This window comes from Centruroides sculpturatus, unplaced genomic scaffold (assembly GCF_000671375.1).
Source record: "Centruroides sculpturatus isolate CEXI.00-Female unplaced genomic scaffold, Cexi_2.0 scaffold33, whole genome shotgun sequence".
Taxonomy (NCBI): domain Eukaryota; kingdom Metazoa; phylum Arthropoda; class Arachnida; order Scorpiones; family Buthidae; genus Centruroides; species Centruroides sculpturatus.
In genome coordinates, this window is record NW_019384325.1 from 848,715 (window position 1) to 868,624 (window position 19,910).

At 29.2% G+C, this 19,910-nt stretch overlaps 1 protein-coding gene across 4 annotated transcripts in view; it reads left to right on the top strand.

Moving 5' to 3' along the window:
* Nucleotides 1-4,374: 4,374 nt before the first annotated feature.
* The window catches only part of LOC111627232 (zinc finger protein 850-like), a 39,641-nt gene continuing 24,105 nt past the window's right edge, over nucleotides 4,375-19,910 (top strand). Inside the window, exon 1 of one of the 4 annotated variants that reach the window (XM_023370813.1) lies at nucleotides 4,375-4,524. The gene's annotated coding sequence lies outside the window, so the exon portion shown is untranslated. Of the gene's footprint in view, nucleotides 4,525-5,738; nucleotides 6,073-7,446; nucleotides 8,141-8,754; nucleotides 9,497-19,910 lie in introns of those variants that run through there. The other 3 variants (XM_023370827.1, XM_023370805.1, XM_023370820.1) reach the window with 3 other exon arrangements.

Consider the following 19,910-nt stretch of genomic DNA (forward strand, 5'->3'; position numbering starts at 1 on the left):
GGTTATTTTAATAAATAAACAGTCTGAATTGCTTTATTCCTTGGTAAAAAAACATGAAAATTATTTTAGTTTTTGTCAATATTTCCGAACTTTGAAGCTTTGTCAAAAATAACGTCTGTGTATGAATTCTTAGTAAATCGTTTTCGTTATTTTAATTAACCACTAAACAATGGCAATTAGTCGCGGGTTCTCACCTCCATCAATGGGCTGACCGATTTTTTTTCTATGTTTATAGTACGTAAATAGAAGTAATAGAAGAAGGAAAAAACAAAGGTGCAAAGTGTACTAAGATAGGATTTGTAAAAGAAGTTATACCACGCTATGCTGATGTTTTTTTTAAAAAGTTTCTTTAGACCGAAGCGGTGTACAGTTTGAAGTAAATACAGTACATTAAGAACTGCGATCTCTTTATCCACACTTAAAACGAATCTAAGATCTTCATACTGTATATAAAATGAAGAAATTCGGTCTCTTCTACGGTGGCTGCCATCTTAAAAATGAAAAATTTTTTCCGGTAGTCACCACGGTCACTCGACCGGACTCTGCAGTCTACCCCTAAGAACTATTGGAAATCGATGAAGTCACAGGGCTCAACAGTCATGTGACTTACGCACGTCCTGTTAAAACAAAGGATTGGAAACGTTTTCTCGGAAACTGTGGCGACGCCGTAGGGTTTAAGAACGTTTTCTTTGTTTCTTCTTTCTGATACTTTCCTTAATTGCTTTGAGTCTTGGGCGTAACGTTCTTGCACAGTGGGAGAGTAAGTAAGGCAATCAGTAGAGTAGTTGCCTGGGGCAGTTGTGCATTACCCCGCGTTTCTTTATGCAGCGAGTGTAGCGAAATGACGTCACGAGCAGTGTTGGCCAATTAGAAACCAGTTTCATTGTGTTCGCTGTAGAAACGTGGGGTTATAAAGGGGTTAGGCACGTTAGTTGGGCTTACTCTCTTGAGGAAGTAAGAAACAGAAGAACGTTTTCATTTCACTGCAAAGATCTTTGGACTTTAATAGTCGAAAATCGTCATTTGAACCGCAGATTTTCATTTATACAATTCGATAAAGGATTTAGTAAGTTGTCCTCTAATTTCTTTCATTTTCAGATTTCCAGCTATGTCCTTCGGGTTAAATTTACCTTAGGAATCCAAAATGGCGCGCTTCGGTTAGGTTCGTTTCGTTTCCGTTAGATTAGCTACATTTTTAGTAGACTTTCCCCCTTTTTTAAATTTCTTTTGTTCAATAACTACCGTGAATCAATGACTAGCGACGTTTGGCACAAGGCCGGTTTCACTCCGGAAAGACTCCGTCTGGACCACCAACAGTCGGAAGTCCGGCCATGTTGGCTACATAAAGTAAATCTAACCGTCTTTCGTTTTGTTCGGATAACAGTAAATCTTGTTTTATGGCGTAAAATCTATCGCGTTTAATTTAATTGTTAACGATGATCGGGACTGAAATTTGAATATAATATTCGCTTTAGTTTTTTAATATAAAATTTAGGCTATAATTGAATAATTAGCTCTTAACTGGTATCAACTAAATCAAGTATCTCAATACAATACAATTTGCAATTTTAAATTAATTAATTCGATTGTAAGGGAAATGGCAGTGTGTTCGGTCGTCATTTTTTATTATTTATTACAATTGCTAATTTTCTTTTACCGTAATAACTTTAGTTATGTGTTAACAGTGTTTTAAATTACTGTGCATCAAAATGGCGCATGCATTATTCTTCCGATTAAGACCTGTATGGTTTATATTTAGATTCCTACTATCCTTTCAACCCTAAAAATCTGTATACATTCCTAATATAATGTATAAAATCCAATTAACTTAAAAGAAAATTAGTTTACAATAAATATATTGGGCTTCCAATTTAAAATAAACCAACAACGAATTGCTCAACTTTCCTGGTATTTAAAATTTTGGTGGTGCCATCTGTTGTTATATTTTATATTTAAAAACTTTTTATATTTTTAACTATTATAAAACAGCAGAAAGCTTAATTTTGAGCATAGAGATGAATTTTATAAAAAATTATAAATGCTAACAACCAGTAAAATCGTCATTAAGTCCGACTCTATTAGAGGTACACACCACACTCTCTATCTCCCTACCCAGTTGACCTTTTATCACCAAAATTTGATAGCATCAATCACTCTAATACACAAACCTCTCTGCAAAATTTCAGAAATTTGCGACACAAAGCACTGGATTTAACTGTAATTAAAATTTATCAAAACACTTTTATTGATGATTTTTCTCAGGTGGAAATGGTGGACCGATTACACCCTCCGCCATATAATTCTTACAATGTATTTACACACACACATAATTAAATTCTGCATTTGGTAATGTTTATCAAGTTTCAGACTGCAGAGAATAGTGGACAGAATCACTACTAAAACGTAATTAAAATGCATTGTTATCGGTCTCAAAGTCTCATCCTTCTGTTTTCATTAGGAGCTTATGAAATTTGAGTTGCAAGATTTGAGGACATAATTCAAAGTTTTTAAATATGAATATAAAAGCATTATCTAAGCGTTTTCCAATTCTTTTTTTTAAATACGATTGGTAAATACCCCAACCAATCACAATAGACAAATGATTCAAACACAGAACTGTTTACCCAAAAAAATTAGTCATTGATCTTATATCAGAGAAACTATGAGGTTCTTCAAGATTACTCCTGAAGATTCCTGAGGGACCATTTGAGGGAGATGATCCCTCAGAAGTTGATGATGATTAGAGATAATCATTCATGAAAATAGTGTTTAAATGAATAAGGAATAAGCACACAAAAAACTTATATATATTCTATTAAAATCGCGACATTTAAATGAAATTATAAATTATCTTTGAAAAAAATGCATTGCATAAAATTCGCACAATACTTTTAACATAGATCTTACAGAAGAAATTTCATAAAATATAATTACTGAATTAAAATTTTATTTTTAGAATAGATAAAAAAGATTGCCAAAATATTATAATTTTATACTTTAATTCTAAAATTTTAGTTTGTTTGTTTAGTCAGTTAGTTATGGCAACGCAACACTNAAAAGTAATTATAAAATGTTTTTCTTTATTCAAATTAGTTCCTATATATGTATAATTTTATATGATTTTTTTCATTTTTATTAATGAAAATGAAATATTATGTCTATAATATTTTTAAATTAAAAACAACTTACAATTTTAATATAAAATTAAATATTTTTAAGCTTATAAGTACTCATTAAACTTAATTTTTTAGCATTTAATTATTAAAATGAAGACTTATAGAAAGTTTATAAGCTAAAAAAAATATTTAATTTTATTAAAATTGTAAGTTTTTTAATAAAAAATCATTATATAGACATAACGTTGCACTTTCTATCAATAAAAATTCAGAAATTAAATAAAATGATATCATACAAGATGTATTATAAAAATTTGATTTTTTCTATCACTTACATGTAATAATTTTCAAATTATTTAACCATTTTCTGACAATTTATACATTGAATTTATGCAAATTAATCACTCACATAACCTAAATATAAATTTTTAAACAAAGATTTTGTATAGAATGACCCCAGGATATGCTAAATCTCGCTTTCTCTTTCACTCTCCTTTGCTTCAAAATACTCTGACAAGGTCAATGACTGCAAGTAATTTTAGTCATTTTGGGAACCAGTACATTATATTCGATACTATTTTCCCAATTTTCTTCTTCTTTATCTTATTTACATACATATCATTTTTATATTTATTTAGTTAATTAATACAAACTCGTTTTATATCTTCATTAATTATACAGTACATCATATACTTGAAAGTTGATAATAAAATTAATGTGCAGTATACTTTTATATATAAGATTATGCCTTTAAGGAGTGAAGAATTTAATTTCTGTGCGTAGAAAAAAGTCTTGTTTTTACGTCAATTTTCTGTTTTTCCCATTTGGAAACTGGAATAGAAAACAACATTGCGTAATTTTAACAAATAAACAGTTTTTTTTTTTTTTTTTACTTTCATTCTTGTTTTGTTTTTCTCCCCGACTTTTATCTTGAGGCCCTACTCCATAGCTACAAAGTACAAGCGTAAGTAGTACAGTAAATCGAGATAGAAAGGTGAATTAATTTACACCTTTCTACCTCGATTTAATAGCGAGAATGCTTTAACTTCTTCTGCAAATTTCGAAAATTTTAATGTAATTTCCTTAATTATCGAGTAATCTAAAGCGTAATCGAGAAGAATGGAGATTTAATTCGTCCTTCTTGTACTTTCTTTCCGAGTGCTTTCTCGTCTAGCAAATTGTATCGCTATTGAAAGTGGTTGCTTCTATTATCCCCTTAAGATGCTTCTCATAAGTCTATCTCTCTTTCTCTTTCGTTTCTCCTCCCCCTTAGCTCAATCGACCCGTCCGTATCTTGACTCCGAACTATTTCCATCGCAGGTCACGTGACGTAGTCGATGCCGTGCAGTGAGAAGTACGAAGAAAGAACTATCTGATCTCTAACTGTACGGGTTAGAAATCGATACAGGTGAGCAAAGAATTTCCAATGCATTGCAAATCTCGTAGAAAAATATAGGATAAGTTTCGTAATTACTTTAACATTAAAACGTGATCGGTACGTTTGTTAGTCTGTCGTTCGTCATTCTTGCTTCAGTTGTTGATCAGTTGGTGGTGAGAAGTTCGCTGTGACGTCAGGTAAACTACTTGGTCTGATTGGTTTGACGTCGGTTTGCCTTTTCTTTTGACAGATAAAAAAATAAATAAAAAAAAAATAATAAAATAGAAGATAAATTGATTAGAAGTTCCGTATGAAAAAAATTTTTTTAATCATTTATGCCTAATATTTAATGTTTATTTATTATAAAAATGTAAAGAAGTGAGAATTTTAAGTTTAAAAAAATAATAAAAATAATACCGAATTTTTAAGAAATTTTTCGTCTTAAAAATTTATTTTAAATTGATTTATTAAGCTGATTAAATCTAGAATTAAAAAAATAATAATAATAAAACGTGTAATTGCACATAAAATCTGGACGAGTGCTGAAGTGAGTAAAAGTGATGCTGACTCATCATCCTTGTCATTATTTCTCCCTCTCTCTCCTTTTCGATTTTTTGTTAAATTTAAATGTATTTATTGATGTTTTCTTGTTAAATTTCTAGAAAATATAGCATAAAATCTACTGTGTATCATAATATCTTAACATTGAGTAAATAAAGAAGCGTAAACTTCGTATAAAGACGATGATTTATCGATCACTATCTGCGAATTCTTATTTTCTGGATTTATCTTCTCAAGCGAGAAAATATAAAAAAGAAATAATAAATCGACTTATAAAATATATCGTATACACATTAAAATACAATATATATATATATTTATATATAAAATAAATCATTTCTTAATTAAAAATATTATATTTTTACATAATTTAAATGCATCAAAGAATGGAACCAGTTGCCTTGAAGAAAAAAGTAGTTTACCTACTTTCGGATAATTCTAGTTTTTTTTTGTTTTTTTAGTGTGTTTTTTTAATTTTAGTAAATTTAACACGTATTATAGACTTTCCCGCTCGTTATTTGGTGTATATTACGGTATAAATATATAAAAATATTAATTAAATCGATGATCTTCGTATACGATAACGATTAAAACGAGTTAATTTAGATAGGGATGAAAGGTTGTTAAGAACGTCACGGGATTAATCTTTAATGGGTCAATTTTAATGTAAATGACTTAAAAAATAATTAAATCGATGAGTTTCTTATGTGGTGATGAGTAAAATGAGTTATTTTAGCAGCGGATAGAAAGTTTTTAAGAACGTTACAGGGTTAATCTTCCATGAGGAAGTCGTCCTTGAGAAGACAAGAAACCGATATACTGTGTATACCTGAATGGTGATTGGATGGATTTACCAGACTGTTCTCCTTCCTCTCCTCTCTCAAACTGGAAGAATGCCAGACACCTATTTTACTTATCATTTCTCCTTTCAAACTATATAAGAATTTACCTTTTTACAGTCTTTCTTTTAAAGGGGATAACAAGGAAAAGAGGCAAAGTTTCATTGCTACATTTTTGGTATATATTTTGAAAATATTTATATTATATATCTTAATTTGAATGCTTTAAATTATGTAAATTAATATATTGTTCATAGTTGTGAAGAAGTAGGTCGGATTTTTTTTAAATAGACAAAAATGTCTACGTCTGTAAAGTGGGCTTTGTTGCATGAATATCTATATGACAGTGAAGCCGAGTCAAAGGGGCAAACGGTTATCAATTTATTTATCAATTTATTTCTCTTTCTAAAAATAATAACTTTGTATAAATTTTTAAAATATGATTTTTAGAAAGTAAGGAGTGTTTTTCTTCTCTCTTTATCCATAAAATTTATAATTTTACCATAATAAATACGTGCTTAACTGAAGAAAATGTCACATTATATAACGCCATTTTCAAGATTTCGGATCAATGATGATGATTTTATCGACTATAAAATTTTATTTAAAAGTTCGAACATTTGTATAGTCACAATGAAGCTATCGAGTTTCTAACGTCCTAGTTTCAATTATGCCACGTGACGGGTGCCTCGGGTATCATGTGACTTGTGACGTGTATCCGCCGTGTAAACGTCACGGCTTTGTAACACCCGATAAATCATATCTACTAATTACGATATGTAAATTGATTGTCCAGCAGGAAATTTCGTTACGTCACATGACGTTCATTGTTATCGGACTGTGACGTCAATCAGCGTGTGTGTGTGTGTGTGTGTGTCTGTCTGTACGTGTGATTACTGTACAGTATCTCAATAACCTAGGTCATCGTACCCTGTTAGGCCTCAGTGAATATTCCATCAGGCGAACTAAAGATTCTTTCATGCTCAAAGTTTAATTCAGATTTTACAGAAAATTAACAGAAGAAATGTAGATTTTTTTTATTATTTTTTTCTTTTAGTATTAAAACCTTTGTAAAGAATTTGGCAAAGTTTCCGAAATTATTGGAACAGGATGTTGTTTTTCTCTCTTCTTTCCTTTTTTCTAAATTCATATACACTCTCCTCTTTTGATATTATTAATATTAATTTTTCTAAATAATAAAATGTGTTTTTAAATACATAATTTATGTATTTAGCCTTAAATAGTGGGAAATATTATTTATTTTGAAAAGGAAAATAATAATAATTTAATAATTTTATAGTATAAAAATCCACCTTTTCTCATATAAGATAACTGATGCTTTTATGAACAACAGCAAAGCAAGCTACAAACAAAGAAATCCTTACAGAATGATGTTTATAACTGAGCTGTACACGTCTAGCATTTTCTAAGCTGGCTTCGTCAAAAAAATCGAATATTTTAGTTTTGTTTTGTTATTTTTTTATCTGCAACGAAACTATCGTTTCTAGTATATTTTGGCAAAAATATGAAATATTCTTCCGCTTTCCATTCAAGAAAAACGACGTTTTCTAGAATATTTTACACGTAACAATCGATCTCGTTTAATAATTATTCAATTTCTATAATACTTTAAACGGAGGAAATCGAACAATTTTTTTTTCGATTTATACAATACTTCATGTGTAGAAATCGATTATTTTCGCTTTTATTCATGCGATTATTCGATTTCTGTGTCCCGTAACGTTAAGATAAAGACCAGGAAAGCCGTTATTTTAACATTTCTTTATTATTCTATCTACTTATGCCGTTTATTGAACAGAACGACCTGCTGTTTCTCAAAGAAAACAGCGTGTAGAGATGAAAATCGGCAATAAATAATTACGTTTTTTACACCTTACTTTAAAGATTCTGCTTTACAGAAAAAAAAATCTACGGTTTTTGTAGATTATTCCTCTTTTTCTTTCTTTTAAATTTTATCCTCAGGATTTTCCTAGTGAAGTGTTGCGCATCTTGACTTTACTCACCCCCTGCAACTTGTCTAGGAATGAACTAGTCGCTTGTCAGGACTAATTCCATTGGATGATGGAAGCAAAGTTCGATTGTCGGATTTTAACTTCGACGAAGTTGTTTTCGACTTAAAGTGTTTTTTCAGAACTTTGTTTATAAGTTTTTTTCTTATATATAGTTTGTTCGTGTTTATATAAACAAATATGTTCATGCATAATCTATGAATGGAAGTGGATAAGGTAATAACAAGTGGCATCTGCTCTCTCCTCTCTCTGTTCTTTTTTTCTTAACATCAACATTAATCATTTATAAGTTAGAAATCATTATTTCCAATGAATATAATATGTTTCTGATTAGTTTTAATTTAATTTCCAGCTTTAAAATTAGATTTTAAAGTTGGAAAACAAATGTGGAAGTCGATTCTGGTGTGTGATTTGAAAAGGACAACTTTCTTCACTTTTCATTTTCATCTGAATTAAATTCAAAAATGTTGATATATAAAAAGATTCATCCGTTTGTTTCTAATATAATTTCCTTCTTAACAGGAAATTCTATATAAGTTAATTTTCGTTTCATTTGTTTATTTTATTATCAATTTATTTAAAAGATAAATATTACTTTTTCTCTCTCTCTCTCCATTCACATGGATTTGTTTTTCTTATTTATGAAACTTAATTGGAAATTAAAGTGCGTGTAATTATTTTAAAAGTGATTACAATTAAAATTAATTAACTTTTCATACTGATTATTTAGCATAAAAGTTGGTTTATTCAAATCATCCTTTCATTGATTGGCATTTAAGTTTGGTATTTTATTTTTAATTATCAAAAATATTACCTCTTATGTTGTTATTTTTTTCAGAAAATTACTCTGAAGTTGCAAATTTAACACTAAAAAATTGATAAATTTGATACCTATTTAATCAATATAAGCAACAATGCTGCTAAATATTGAAGGTAATCAACTAAAAGATGAGGTGCGCAAAGATAACGAGCTTAAAACATTATAACTTAGTCCACAGTTTCTAATATAAGTTTAAAATGATACAATTATTTTATATATCTTGCTGTATATTGAAATAATTAGCAGTATAGTGGCAATTAGTAAAATATGCAATGATTTAACATTCATAACTTTCATTTTTATTGTAGAAATATAAAGATAATATTTAATACAATAAATAAATGAGTTCCTTAAGAGAAATAAATCATTTTTTTTATTCATGAATCTCATATCAATAAATTTCCCAAATGAGTTAAAATATACAAATGAATGAAGAAGTTTAAGCTTAAAATAATATACTGAGCGAATACAAAGACATTACACATGAGATTATGCCCTTAGCAACTAATTAGGGAATATCTTGAAAAGTTTCTCTTCAAAATTCAGGCTTTAACATGTGATGATTTGCTTTTGAACATAGTCAAGAAATGTTTTTCATAATTTTACAATAATTGAAGACCTTGAAACAGTTACCAAAGACAGTTTTAATAATTTCCAATCATAAATGTTGAATTCTAGAAAAATACAGGAAAAATTAGGTGTGTGGGAGATAAAAAAGAGGAAAAGAGATCATTTCTAACCAGTATATATAGGTACAGTACTTTATCATCATTCTATACCTTGTAATAATAGTTTCACTTATATTGTTTCTATTGCTGTAATGTATTTTAAAAGCAATTTAATTTCAGTTTTAAGCAAAATGTTTTTTTTCTGTTTGGATGTATTTCTTTCTCATTATAGTATCTATCAGTAATATATCTGACAAATCACAAATTATTGCATTCTGTATAATTTCTTTTTCTTTTTTTTTTTTTTTTCAGTTGACATGTTGCTTTAATTATCTTGAAATGAATTTTTCTAAATCATAGTTTAAAAATTTTACAGTATAATGTATCTTTTATATAAAAAAATATATTCAGTAAACTCCTAAAGACGAATATTATAAATATAATAGCACTCAGTATATCTGATTTATAGTTTCAGCTCCAATAAACATATTTTGGTCAAGTTTTCTTACTATTTCACTGTTAAATTATTTGTTTTGAATTTTTCAGGATCTTCATCTTTAAAGCAATATTTTTATAATATATTAGTAATACTGATTACTAATTCATGCATTATATATGACTTACATGTAAGAAGAAATGTAGTTTGGCATAAAGATAACTCTTGTTTTCTCTTGTTTATTAAATTAAGTTTCCTGATAACAATATCATCTTGCTTACTGAAAACAAATTGTGATGCATGTAACATTATATTTTTATCAATTCTTTCTCTTCCTAATAAAAGTTTATTAGAGAATCAGTAATATAATCAACAAATTAAAATTTTGTTGAGCATGCTGAACAAATGATGAACATGATGACTAATGCTGAAGATTCTTGACTTCATCATAGGCCTATATTAAATGTACAATGTAGATTTTTAGGATTAATGAATTAAGTGAACCTATTGTCTTTCATTAGTCATAAATATGTCAAATTCGTTTTTTGTTTTAAACAATTGAGTGTGTTTTGTATAATTATTAATTACAATATAATAACTAATAAATTATTCTTGCATCAAACAAAACATTTAATGCTAATAGCTGATTTTTAATATATTTTTAGCATCATAAAACAAACCAAATTTTTCTTGAGGTTACACAAGTCAGTCAAAATGATGTTTCATGTTTTAGTTTAGTGCAGTGCATCTCCCCTTTATCCATAATGGCCAGATCTGTCTAGCTGCTCCCTTTCAAATAAAAAATGTGTTTATTTTATCATTTTGTCCATTATTGATTTGTTTGATTCAGGTCTCTTTCATTTTATCTATGGCCTATTTGACTATTATGCAGCCTATGCAGTCATTTTGACTACCATGTGACTAGTTTCTTTTGTTTTTGGTCTTGCTTTTCTGTTTGAAGTTTGTATGTTATATACTTAGTATTGCTGTTGTTTATAATATTATAACACAATACCAGATAATTGTGTTATAATATTATACATACTATGGACATAATTAATTAATGCTAGGCATTAATTATGTCTATAGTTTAAGGGGAGGAAGTTGTATAAAGTACATTATTTTATATGTTGAGGAGGGAAGAGGTCTAGTGGTATTAGTAGCATTTACATTTTTTTTTTCTTATAGCCCTACTTAATTTAATAGTCATTTAGATGAAAGATCAGAAAATGTTTTCAGAAAATTAAAAAAGCATTTCTTCAGTGTCAGGAGAAAGGATTTGCCATTGTACTGTATATAACAGGAAGTAGGGTTGCCAAGTCTTCCAGATTCTCTAGGAGACTCTCTAAATTTGGCAGCAATTTTTAAATTCTCTTACTTCCAAATTGAGGCTTATTCCTTACATATTTACTTGACAAGACAATAAACCTTCGGAGTATGTATTAAAATGGACTAAATTATAGGCAACAGCATTTTAACTTAATGTTGCTGAGAATTGAAAGTGCTTCCAAAATTTTTTTATTCTTGGAATCAAATCTTTAGGAATTGGCAAGCTTAACAGAAAGGTAGGAGGTCAAAAGTGGCTCAAAAACTGTAATGTAATTAACATACAGTCCCTAACATGTGTATACCTATCAATCACATTCATTTTTGGGTTAGGCAAAGTGTAAAACTTATAATTATGCTTTATTTGGAAAAATAGAAATTTATCTGGAAGAAGAGATGGGTATACAGTGGTTAAAGCACCTACAAAAATTTGTTTGGGTCTACCAATACAACTTTTATTTTCTAAATTGAAAATGAAAGTTGTATTTTTATAATAACTATAGTGTATTTTACATTTCATGAGAATACATAAATACAGAGTAAAATAAGCAATTATAGTATTTAAATTTTAATAATAAAAACAACTCTAAATTCTTTAAGTAATGACAAAAGTCTGGTTTTTGTCATTAAATTTTAATGGCTGTCAAAGTTAAACCAACTTCTCATTAATCACAAGTGAACTTGACTTTATAATCATGTTTTATTTATATCCTTGTGTATAAGTTATATCTTTTATGCTATTAAGAATAGGTTGCATGATATTCTCTAAAAAACTAATAGATTTTGCAAAAGTAACTATAAGAGATTAATTTGGACTAAAGATAGGCAATTAGATCACCATCTTGTACAAAGTTCAAACAGTTTGAGCCAAAATAAAATAAAATAGGAACGATGATAGGATATCAACTTGCAACCAAACCAATGATAAGTTTCACAATAACAAGAATTGGAGAATATATTTATTTTTATTTTTAAACTTTATTAGAAAAAACTAATAAAAAATCCAATTTTATCTTTTCTAGCCTTTTTATTAAACAAAATCAGACAGCATTTTATTTAAATTAATTTTTGAACTGTTGCATTTTTAAAAGCTAGGCTAGTACAGAACAATCTCTTAGTTTTTGTGGTTTTATAATTTTGCATATAGTTTTTAATTACTTTCAACTTACTAAATGATCTTTCTGTTGTAGCTTTCTAAAGAGAAAAGTAATATATACAGTATATACGTATACACATACAAACACAAGAAAGCAAGTTAACTTTCAAGAAATCATTTTCCATGAAACCATTTAAGTAAATTGCTAATTATTTTTTAGTTTAAGTCTTAAGAAGTTTGCATGATGATATTTTGTACTTTTGCTTCTATGTACTTGCAAACATAACTTTTCAAAAATGAAATATTTAAAATCAAAATATTGAATATCATGGAGGGGATTTTAATATTGAATGCCACAAAATTTATCCCTGATTTTGATGACATTCTTTCAAAAAAGCAGTTGCAAATTTTACATAGATTTTTATGTCCATTGTTATTCAGAAATAAAAAATATCTTAATCTTTCACTACATCTTTTGAACCTAATTGCAGACTTGTCTTTTATGGCTTATATGACCCTTCTCAGAAAAAGGTTGGAAACTCCTGTGCTAAATTATCAAATATTTTAGCACAGGAGTTTTCAGTGGATTTTTTTTCCATAGTGAAAACAAATTTATCATATTTAGCTCTGAGAATGAAAAATGGCATTGAAAAAATCTGAAATAAAGCACATCTGATATCTACAGTTAATTATAGTAAAGAATCAGTTTCTTTGGGAAGCATCTGGCATTGAAAATATTATTTTTATTGATGGAAATAGCAATTGAAGATTACATATAGTTGTTGTGCCCAGTGTCATAAATTTTTAAAATGATGTGAGGTTTGAATTCAACAGAGAATATATTCATTTAGAACTAGAATGTTTTTGAAATAGAGATTGAAGGATTCAGAGTCAAGAGACAGTGAATTTTGGTTTAATTTTCTTAATACTTTATAGTTCCTAGAGTTATAAAGACTTTTTCTTGTGTGCATCTTTGAATGATTAAATGGACTTCAACACTATAATTGTCAAAAATAAGATGGAATTGCTAAAAATACAGTAGCTCTTGATAGAAAGTTTCTTATCCAGCATGACTGAGACTGAAAACATGCTCTTTGGAAAACCAGAATACAATTGCTGTATTATCTTATTCTTTCTACAGCTACCCAATCATCAGATCTTAATCTGATAAAATATTTAGACATTCATTTCAAGAATTAAAGTAGAAAATGTATTTTTAACAAAAAAGAACTTAAAAATATTTTACAAATGCAATGGGAAATGTTCAATGGAAATTTATTTTTAAAAATATCTTTCTTCAATACCAGAACAATTTTGTATTGTTATTTAAATCTAAGAGTTATTCCATTAGATATTTAATTTTGAATATGTAAATCAATTATATGGTTATTCTGTTGAATGAATATTTCTATATGAATAGTTTTGTGAGTACAGTCAAGTATAGATTATAATAAACATTTTTTATTTAATAGAAAGTAAACTCTTGTTTTTATGTAATTTCTGATTACGAAAGTATATAACATATAAATATATTTTTTAGTGTTATATAGTGCTTATAAAATAAAATTTTATCTCATGAATTCTTTTGTGAGTTACTGTATGTAGTTCAAAGTCTTAATTATACAGATTCACTGTGAGAGTCCCAGAGTTTGGCAAAAAATTTTAAATTCTCAGATTCCTAAATTGAGGTTTATTTTTCCCACATTTTCTCAGCATGCAGATCAACTTTTGGGTTATAAATTAAAACAGACTAAAGAATAGGTGACAGCATTTTGATATTACCAGGAATAAACCATGTCAAAGCTCCCAGAATCAACTCTTCAGGAGTTGGCAAGCTTAAAGTTAAGTAAGCAAGGACAAATTTAAGGATGGACAACATTTATACATAAATAAAGAGAGCTATAGATGAATGCCAACAAATATGGCAAGAACTTTATTACTCAACATCTAACATGGTAATAGATAACTTATAAGATTTTACAGATCAAAGCAATAAATGTGTCTGTGGTGAATGGATGGAAAGTGCTTACCAATTCTAGACAGAGAGATCTGTCAGTATGGAATATGTCCACCTTAAACTGCAATGCAGCACTTGCATCATGATGACAGGCTCATCAAGTGATCAAGTCATTGACTGGCTTGGTGACTTTCTAACCATCACTACTAGCAGTTGTGTTCATCCTTAAATTTTGGACATGTATGTGGTTTCTTCAATTTACTCTTACATATCATAGAGTAAATTGAAGATAGATAAATAAATAAATTTTTGTTGTTTAGAATTTTATTATTTGCTGTTTCTAAAAATAATTTTTCATTTAAGAAAAATGTTTGATTCAGAATAATGTAGAAACAGATATAGAATGGTAACAAGTTCTGATATTTTTTAAATTTTTTATTAAATTGTTTAATGTTTAATGAAAGATGTTTATCTGTTTCCAATATGAAAAATTTGGAAGGTTTATTAGTGTTTTTGGCAGAGAGACTTAAAGGTTCTTCTATCAAAAATAAAAGCTAGATATTGGTATAAAAAGTAACAAATAGAGAAAGATAATATTGTAAACAGATTAATGATGAACAACATTTAAATACATTTGTTGGCAAATGTATGAGGCTTGTGTAGATTTATTTTAAGGCAGAATCATCTGTTATATCCAGTAAACAAGGCTGTCAGAATAATTGTTTGTTTCACATATAAATATAGTAAATCTGTTGTTTTATGACTATTCACTTTACAACTCCCTATTTTTATAACTAAATAAGCCTATAAATATACTGTTATGGTTGTTTTAAATTAAGCACCAAAATTTTTTTATTAAAATAAAACGTTGCATTAATATATTAGAATAAGTTAAATACGTAAAAAAAAAACTACTTAATTTTGAAAATCAATAGACTCAATAAAATTTATTGAGAAATGTTTTTGCTTTTGATCACTTTGGGGACCTTCCAAGGGTAACCAAAATGATCAATATCAACCATTAGGGATTAATTGAAAATGGTTCATTAAAAATTATTAGTTCAATGGGTTATGCATATGACAGTTTGGGATGGTGTAAATTTACAGACTAAGTATGGGTAGATCATTTCTATTAAAATGGCATATGAATTAATACTGGCTCCCTAGATTTATTATTATTGCTATTTTTACTGTGTATCATTCTTGGATTGTGTCCAGTATCAAATCTTGCAGATGGGCCTAAGAGCCAAGCCTGTGTGAATATTCATAGAAAAAGTAGTTACACAAAGTAGTTTATACAAGAAAAAAAAACTTTATTTTCGTGTCTGAATTTTCTGAAAATTTTGTACAGGTCCCAACACTTAGACAAGTCCCTTGTTTTGTTTTCACTTGTAAGACTGATATATACAGTGTTTCTTTACGCAGAATAGGTGCTGTCACAATTTCTACTTTTTGGTGATGATAAAGCGTGATGGTATGGAGACTTTACAATCACGGGCCATGTTCTTAACCTAGTATATTAACCTGTTTATAACTAAATTTTTAGAATATACATATAGAAAGAAGAGGGAAAAAAGAAATATTAGGACACAGGGTACCCAATGGCCTTTTTGATGCTTTGATTTAGATTTGATCCTTCTCATCTGAGCCAGTTTTTTCTTCACTGAACCGCTCCTTAAGTGTCTACAATGATGGATGTTCTCCAAGAAGTTGTCCCTATTGCACTAATGTCATAAAGACATTATTCGTAAGTGAATAGGGACAACTTCTTGGAGAACAGTGCAATAGGGACAACTTCTTGGATTGAGAAAGTGGTATTAGATCACTATTTGTCTAATACCACTTTCTCAATCCCTTGTCATCTGCTGAAAACGACCAAGAGCCAAAGTGTCCAGCCAAAGTGGTTAGCTAGCGCGAGTTTTTCCCTCAGGGTTTTTCTCCCTCTATTGTCTTTTCTGCCCCACCCTAGCTGGGAAGGGTTAGATCCAAAATTCTTGAATAAGGAACAAAAGATATACAAGAACAAAGAGATAGTGAAAGATTAGAATAAGATACAAAAAAAAATTTATACAATATACATAATATATGGCATACTGCCACACCTGTGAGACCAGTGTGAAACCTTAAACAGTTTGGAGAAATTTTCTGACAATATGACAAGTTGCCAGAATGGTAGCTAATTGCAAAGATCTGTATAAATTTGAATGAATGTCTATTATTTTCAGGTTTTTATGTAATGAATGAGTGAAAACTCCTGTGGCAGAGATTATTGGTATGATATGGACCTTTTTCATTTTTTCATAAGGATTTTATTTTTTGAGAGAGTTCAGTATGTTTACTTATTTTTCTGTATAGCTATTTTGTAGATTATTTGTATTTAGTATAGCAATATCAATGATATGCTGTAGATAATTTTGTGCATTTTGTCAATGTGAATATCTGGTCTATTGTGATGGATTGTTTATCTGTTATAATTGCTCTATCAAAATATAGTTTGTATATTGTGTTCTCTAGGATAGTTTGTGGAATATATTTATAATATGATATTTTTGTGGTGGCCAGTAAATATTTTTTTACTATATACTTAATTAAGAATCATTTTAACTATCTGGTTATGTTTGTATAAATACATTGTTTGTGTAGGCTTTTACAGCTTTATTATCATTATTATTATATTGCAAATGTCAAGCTCAGCTGATAATGGTGCCAAGTGCTATGCTGGACTAAGTCAAGGCATAGCTTTCCAAACAAGTGTAACATTAAGCTTCAATGTTATTGGTGTAAACCTTCACATCTAGAAATTTCCTAACAATGTGACATGTTCAATATTGCAAATTTCTGTAATGTCATGTATATGTTCATTGAGGTTTAATGTTTCTAGACTTTTGTAGTACATGGTATGATGCTGGTGGAGAGGACAATAGGCATAATAATAAGGTGACCAACTTTTTTATAATGAAAAGGAGGACACTAATAAATTAAAGGAAAAAAATATCATAAATAAAAAACATTTTATTCATTGCAACAACAATACACTATAATAATCTCTACTGCATGCATAGGTATCATGTCATGTTTCGATATGAAGTAAACAAAGCCATTTGCGCGCGCTCTCTCTTTTTCAATGTCTCCCGTGCGAAGAGCATGCATCTCATGATTGCATCTCATCGCACTGTACAGAGCCTTGATGAATCATCATGTTAAATACAAACACATCATATCACATCACACACAACGGATCAGTTCAGCATTGATCGAATACAGAGATTTACAGATTAGTCTTCAAATATCAAAAAAGGAGGATATGTAGGAGGACACTTCAAGAGAGGACTGTCCTCTCTAAAAGAGGACGATTGGTCACCTTAATAATAAATATCCTGTCCATCCTCCATACTTGTCCTATTTCTTGGACAAGTGGCTTGTACTTGATTTTTGTCAGTGTGAGCATTTTTATGTTATGAGTGTTTAGAATGGAGATGTCTTATATAAGCAATCTTATTGTATTTGTCAATAAAAGTGATGCAAGGTCTATTGTGATGAATTGTTAACTGTGATTATGACTCTATTATATTATATTTTGTGTGTGTTATTATCTAGTATTGACTGTGGAGTATATTTGTAGTGTGGTAGCTAGGTATTCAATAATCTGTGTTTGTGTGCAAAGTTCTTGGTTTATTATATTTGCTATTTTATTATGCCGATGTAAATAGACTGTGTATGCTAAGAGTTTGCAATCAGAAGTTATATGTTGTAATATTTCTGGAAGAATGTGGTTATTTCCGCAAGAGTCATTTGTGAGTGATGTATTCTTCAAAATGCAATTTCTGTAGTTTCTAGGATTTATGATCTGATCTTGAATGGCAATAAATCCCTCTGTCTCTCCAAATGCACAGCCCCTAGTCAGCCAGTAGTTTGACAGTTTTATCAACATAGTCCTAAGTTAGGTCATAGGTATGCCTGCCATGAAATATCTGTTGAGCCCATGACTACTTAATGTTGTTTGTGTTATGTGTTGATCTATGTCCAGGTGCTCAGAGTGTATGTACATTTAAAGGTGTGTTGTTACTATCTGCTAGAGTTATAATTTTATGTAATCTTGGTATTTCTTGTATTTTGTGGAAAAACTCCTGCAGTGTCAGAATTTGTTTGCAGTGGAGATTAATTGTATTAGTCACACCACAGCCACCTTTACAAGGAAGAATTAGTCTTTCTATGGATGATTTTTGGTGATATTGTTTACGCTTAGTAAGTGTTGTTGTTGTTGTTTTCCTTTGGAGTTGCTTAAGATCTGTGCATGTCCAATGTATAACTCCAAAAGAATAAGTGAGTACATTGACAATATATGTACTAATTGCTTTACTAATATGTTTTGCATTAAAGTATGTTTTTAGTACTTCATTTAATCTGTTCTGATATTTGAGTGTTAATCTCTGTTTTAACTGTGCATGTTCTATACATTTGGCCTGTTGGAATCCTAAATATTTGTAAAACTTGCCCTTTTCCATGGACTCTATCTCCACTTCTGAGTACAAAATCTCCTTTCTTCAGAATGCCTTGTTTAATATGGAGTGTTTTGCATTTGTATATTATTTGAGTATATGTGTGTGTTTGTAAGTGATGTAGCTGATTCTATATGGAAGTTTGATGTTGTTCATCTACATAAGATGTGATAATGTGAAGAGTGTTGTTTTGGACATAAAAAACTGGCACACAAACTGGAAATATATACTAAAACAACCACTTCACACCTAAGCGATAATTCCAGCAGATGAACAACAAAAAAATTTTAATGTTCAAATGTTTTCGGCCATCTTTCCGAGGCCCTCATCAGGAAAAATTGCATGGAATAGAAAAAACAGTTCTATCTTTTTAACAGTTTTCGAACATAGCTGTGTTCTAATTTTTAACACTTAAACGATTTTGAATACAAAGATCGTTACATATTACAACATATAATTAAAATATTTATAAATAAAGTTATAAATAAATACAATAATAATATGTATGGTGTTAATATATAAAATAATATATTCATTGTTAAAAGTTAGTCCAATGTTTTAATGTATAAACGATGTGCGATAGGGGAAAAAATTTTTCCTTTACATCGCCTAAAGTTAACTTCATACGAAAAAATCATAGTTATTACTACATGGTAGATGCAAAATTTGTTCAGAAGGAAATATACTTTGTTTATTTCATTAATGACTTTGTTTAGTACAGAGGGGGCAGTCATTGCCCAGATTGATAAGCAGTAGTCAATTAAAGAGTGAATATTTGTAAAGAAAATCAACCTTAGTACAGTTTTTGAGGATAATCGGCCTACAAAAATGCCATAAAATTCCCTGGTGGATTGCAATAGATTTAGCCATTTTTCTTTATGATCTTTAAAGGTCATATAGGAAATGATGTAAGTCGGCCAGAATTGCATCTATTAATGTATATAATCAACCAAAATAAATATAATTAAATCCTATGTTTTGGATTATTGAATTACCAGTATTCCTATGCACTTACAGATGGAGGATTACAGAAGTTTCAAGAATTATTTAACCGACTCTACATGTTTCTGTAGCAACCATTATCTGACTAGTCAATCTGTGCATAGGGCATCAAAAATCCTTACTCTGCCAGTGCCTGAAACCTGTGCATTCACACAAGACCTTTTGCTTGATTAATGTTTGGC